Here is a 6217-nt window from a genome sequence, read left to right on the forward strand (position 1 = left end):
TGGTCTAGAGGGATTTGCTCACATTTGCCCACACTTCAGCTCTACACCTGTCCAAGTCCAAAAGTGGGCTTCACTACTATACTATTTACACACAGCCTAAATCCATTGCCTGGAATCTCTGATAAGTGGCATTTAGCCCTCCTGTTTGGATGTGTAAGACCCTCAAGTCTCTCTCTAAGCTCTCACCTCAAGTATGTACTATTTATAAAAACATTTTATAATTTTTTTTTCTTGGATGAGTGTGTGCCAAACTTTAGAAATGGTGTCACTTAGAAGAAAATATAGGACTTTTATTAAGTCCTTCTATCTGTAAGGCTTCTTCATCCAGAGTGAATATCAAAACATTTACCACATATACCAACTATCATAGTAAAGTTCTGGACAACAATCATCAGTAATTGACTATTAACTTTTTTTTTTTTTAAGGAAACTGAAGAAAACCAAAGAAGAAGAAGATACAAGCAAACAGGTGTGGTTGGAATAGAGACATGACTGAGTATGTAAGTGGAAAATCTCTACAAAGAGATATAAGGATAAGTAGCTGGTTATAAATTGACAGCAATTATGGATAGTGACCCTGTTCTTTTTTTCTCAAGAACTTCCTGGGTGATGTTTTAGGTACTTTTGTAGTTTTGAATAATTCAAAGTTGAGAAATATCTTTATGATAGATTGCCGGTAGAAATGGCCACAATTACCCCCCTTCCTGTATCCATGTTCCTTCACCATGCAACTTCACAGTTTTCCCCACAGAGAGGCAGAAACTATTTCTCCATCCATTAAATTTGATCTGGACTGTGGCTTGCTTTGACAAATACAGCAGGAGTGACTCTGTGCCTGTTCTGAGTCTGGACCTCAAGAGATCTTTCATGCTTCTTTCTCATGGGACCCTGCCACCACCATGAGAACACATTCAAGCTACGTTGGTGAAAAGGGAACAGAAATGAACTGTCCCAGGTTAAGATCGTCTTAGATTAGCCAGCCACAGATACCTGGCAGCTCACTACAGACATGTGAGTTAGTCCACTGAGCCAGGACAGCCACCCAGTTAAGCCCCGCCCCAATTACTAACCCATAGAATCATGAGCTAAGTTAATGATTGCTGTCCTAAGCCAGTAAGTTTTAGGGTGGTTTGTTATGCTAACTGGTTGAGACTTCCAATTTTTTAATTTTCTTCCCACACCAGAGAATCTACATTTCTAAGATTGGATGACTACTATTGATTAGCTCCTCTGTAACATTTTAGTGACAAGCCTATTTGAAGATTGAAATCATACTTCTTGTCCAGAAAATGATTTAACTTTAGATGGTACTGCAAATTTAGAAGACAATTAGGAAAGTGGAGGCTATAAGTAATCTGGTTCTACATGCTTTTAATAAGGTCAGCTGATTTTCAAGGTTCTAAAACAATTTTATCTCCAGACGAGTTCTCACTAAAAAGACCTGTTATATTTTTTTTAAAAAATCACATCTTCCATGATTCTGATCATTTCAGAATGTCTTTCAATGCTTTATTATGCCCTCTGAAGATTTGAGTTCAGTCATTAAACTTCATCCCCTAGCAGACGAATTGCTGATATTATTTCCGTTTGAGTGGGATAATACCATAATCATGGTGCTCTTTGGAGTTACATTTGCCTTCAGAGAAATTGTGCCTGCCAATACAGCTAGGATTAAATGTGAAGGTGACATGTCATGTGACACTTGGCTATGTTAGAGACTTAAAGAAATAAGCATCCTACTTCAAATATGCACATAATAAAGAGAGTTCTTATAGAAACATTTCTTTAAAAAATCATTTGTAATGAATGGAGCTACAGGTCATGCACACTGGCTCTTGGTTGGACTATTGTTTTTTCTCCTTAAACCAAAAACAAATATGGGGTAGGAGTGTTAGACAAGAAGGGTTCCAATGGAGTGCTGTCTGGTGGGAAGGTCACAAGGGAGAAATATGGGTCTTTGGAAGTTAGCATAGGATCGGCAGAAAGTGAATGAGAAGATGGAAAGCTAGACCCACTGCTATAGAATCTCCATCCTTCAGTGATACCGCAGTACCTCACCATAACCTCCTGGAACATAGGCAGGTTGTGACTATATTTCTTGAGGAAGCTAGTGAGGGGTAGAGTTGTATGTCAGTGAATCTCAATGACTGACATGGTCATGGGTGTGGAGATGAGAGGAAACAATGGGATGGTGATGTTAGGGATTTTGTGAAATTGTGGGAAGGAACTGGAACCACTCTCAATGTGAAATTAAATGTTCCAATTAAGAGTACCTAGATTTCTGACAGGCAATAACTCTCTAAGTTGTTTATAAGGTCTTATGTTATAGTAGGTTTTCCAGCAGATGGATCATAAGGAGCAAGGTAGAGATGCATCATTAAACCACTCCCCTGGAACTGAGATATGCACCAAGTCCTGGCTGCAAAAGTACAACTCATAGTGCAGGGTAAACATTGATCCACTGAGGGTGTGGTGGTCCTTACAGGGGAGAGTATGGGAACTACTCCAAGATTGACAGAATCTCTGGGGAAGCACCTCCAAGACTAAATGTTGCAGAGTGATCCAGAGTCATGAGAGATCTAAGAGAATTACCTGAAATTACCAAAGTGACTTTCTCATGAAATTTCAGACTGGAAATTGTTGATGGTGATGTTTCACTCAGGCATTTGTTTTGTTTTGTTTTGTTTTGTTTTGTTTTGTTTTTCCTAAGGACCATTCTAGAAGGGGGAGTTCCACAGTGGGTCCTGATTTGTTGAGAGGGAATTCCCTGCACAGTAGACATTAGATTGTGTCTATCCCAGGGCTGGCTGTCAGCCACAGTTGGAACTCTGGTGGAGAGTTCTACTCATTTCCAGAAATTGGAGATACTTGTCAGGAGTGTAGTGCCAGGAAATAGAACATTTTAAAATTGATGTTAGGACAGTATCTATCAAACTGGGGCTTATGAATTCTCTAGGAGAAATTTTGCTCTTAAGATTTTCATTGGATGAGTGAATAGAAGAGCAATATTTCAAAGCCTATTTCAGAACCTTCAGATGATTTCTTATAAGTAAGTCTTGTCTTTGTCCTGCAATTTCAGTGCCTGTGTTTTCATTCATGGAGCCAACTGAAGGCTCTAAGATGTAATTGCATGTTACAAATAAAGGTTTTGTGCTTGTTTAATTATGGGGAGTGGTGGGAGAATTGAACCAAAGGTATATCAAATTCAGAGGCAGCACTAGGGTCCAGAAATTTTATTCTTCTTTTAAAAGATAGCTAGGTATTACTCATATTTGAGAAAAACTGTGTTGGATTATGCTACTGAATTGCTGTAAGAGTGGCAGGTTTGGGAGGAGAAGGTGCTAGGAAAGCTGTGTGGTATCACATTGGAAATGCTCTGTGCTGGCTGCTTTGTGTAACATGGCAGACTCTAGCCACATGGGCTATTTTTAAAAAGAGACTTTATTTATTTGAGAGACAGAGAGCACGAGAGAGAGAAAAAGAGAGAGAGAGAGCACATAAGCAGGGTGGAGGGGCAGAGAGAAAGGGAGAAACAGGCTCCCTGCTGAGCAGGGAGCCAGAGGGGTACTCAATCCCAGAACCCCGGGATCATGACCTGAGTTGAAGGCAGACAGTTAACCGACTGAGCCACCCAGGCACCCCCACATGGGCTATTTAAACACACATACAAATGGATTAATTTTTTAAAAACATTTAAAAGATTTTTTTTTAAGATTTTATTTATTTATCTGACAGAGAGAGAGAGAGAACAAGTAGGCAGAGAGACAGGCAGAGGGAGAGGGAGAAGCAGGCTCCCCACTGAGCAGGGAGCCTGATGCGGGGCTTGATCCCAGGACCCTGGGATCATGACCTGAGCCGAAGGCAGATGCTTAACCGGCTGAGCCACCCAGGCACCCCTAAAAGATTTCAATTGCCACATTTCATTAGCTACATTTCAAGGGTTCAATATCTACACATAATTAGAGGCTACTGCATTTAATAGCACAAACACATAAAATGCTCATCATGACAGAAAATTCCACTGGACAGCTCTGTTCCATGTTCTCCAACTTTCGAACATCTCAGTATCTTTGCAGAAATGCTTTATAACACTTTCTTAGGTATATGGCAATTGAAAGAGTTGGTTGGATTTATATATCTATTTGATGACCACTCGTGAGCAACGCCATGAAAGCATATATGTGATGAGTCATGAAACTTGTATAGCAAGCATGGCACACTGCTGGAGTGGATAGTTTGGAAATCAGGCTTGACTGGAATTAGTCAAAGAGGAATGCTGGCTAATTTGGATATCATCTGAGAAGGTCCTGGAATTCTCACTCATTGTAAAGCATGTTTGAGAGAAGGAAACAGCACTGTGACACCAACAATCTTTAAGGAATAAGACAAAATGGCCAGTAAGGTTTCCGCAGAGAGCCCTGGTCCAGGCATGGATGAGTAGCAAGATCCTGATGTGATGGAGTCTCTTCTGGTTAGATCCCCAACAGGGAGGGTACCAGGGATTAGAGCTTGCACCCTGAATCCTGGGAATGTCACCAAGCTCAATGCCACATGACTATGTGGCATCCTAAGGAGGCTGAGACCAAACTCATACTTTTATTCTCTAACAGGATTCTCACACTTGAGCGTGGCATCCTAGCAGTGGAGATGTCAGACTTTGAGGCCACAGAGCATGACATGGACACCATTAGTGGGTCCTGTATTGAAACCACATGGATTGGAGACAGTGAGTTTCTTTCTTTCTCTGGGAGTTTCTTCCCAGCTCAATAGAATAGGGGCGTGGAATTAGATTCAATTTAAGTTATAAGGAAAAAGGGGAAATTAGTAAATGTAACATCCCTTGCTTTTCCAAGTTTGAAGAATGAGAGCTATTCCCCATAAAACTATGTTACCCAAAGGAGTAGAAGGGAATTTTGTGCAAAGTTTATGTAATTACAGAGGGTAGGCAGGAGATAAAACCCAAGTAGCTCCCAATGACAAAGGGGAGGAGACAGACAGAACCTTGGGGATGCAGGTTAAGAAATTCACAGAAACTGTCCAAGGTCTCTGGAGTCACCAGAGTCCCCAAACTGAGGCTTGAACCAAGGTAGGCTAAATCTATGGTGGTCAACAAACAGCAAGTTATGTTATATTTTATCTTAACAAGCACTGCATTATTTGTGTGTGTGTCTTGACATTTTATATATTCTGTGTTCACCATCACCTCATTTCTTCATTTAATATGGTATATTTAATTAAAACACACTTATATCATGCTTCCTATAAGCCGGGCACAGTTTTATAATGCTTTATAAATATCAACTCATTAAATCTTCCTAACAATCCTACTATTTAGACTTGACTGCCACAGTTTAAAAATGAAGAAACTGGCAAAAAGAGAGTAAGTGATTTCCTAAATATTCCACAGATAGAAATTGCTCTACTAGGGGTAGTGCCTGGGTGGTTCAGTCAATGAGCGTCTGCCTTTGGCTCAGGTCATAATCTCGGGGTCCTGGGATCGAGCCCCGCATCGGGCTCCCTGCTCGGCAGGAGGCCTGCGTCTTCCTCTCCCACTCCCCCTGCTTGTGTTACCTCTCTCGCTGTGCCTCTCTCTGTCAAATGGGTGGATAAAATCTTTAAAAAAAAAAAAAGAGAGAGAAAAAAAGAAATTGCTCTACTAATATTTAAACCTAGGATTTCTGGTTTTGTGTTCTTAACCATATTGCTTTTCTAAACCACTCTCCGTCCTCAATCCTCCATTCTACTCTTTGGTGGCTAAAAGATACAAATTAACAAAAAAGGTCAGTTTATGTTTCAGGAGATCTTGTTGAATTCACCAAAGTAAAACCCTCTCTAGTCCTTCAAAAAACTATTTCTGTAAGAAGGTCATGGCTAACTTCTCAGTTTCCCTTTAGTTTCACTCACGAAACATCAATGGAACCACTTAAGATTGTGAATTCTGGTGGAGGCTTAGCTGCAAATTCAACTCCCCTTTTGAGTTAGAAAGGGATTGGTTGGGATAAGGAGGGAGACCACTTGACATTTTATTAAGATATACTTCACATACCTTAAAATTCACCCTTACAAAGTGGACAACTAGTGGTGGTGTTTTTTTTTTTAAATTTTATTATGTTATGTTAGTCACCATACAATACATCATTAGTTTTTGATGTGGTGATCCATGATCCATTGTTTTCATATAACACCCAGTGCTCCATGCAGTACGTGCCCTCCTTAA

Source organism: Mirounga angustirostris, unplaced genomic scaffold, assembly GCF_029215605.1.
Source record: "Mirounga angustirostris isolate CCGP_5_RB_7025 unplaced genomic scaffold, mMirAng1.0.hap1 SCAF_10, whole genome shotgun sequence".
NCBI lineage: Eukaryota > Metazoa > Chordata > Mammalia > Carnivora > Phocidae > Mirounga > Mirounga angustirostris.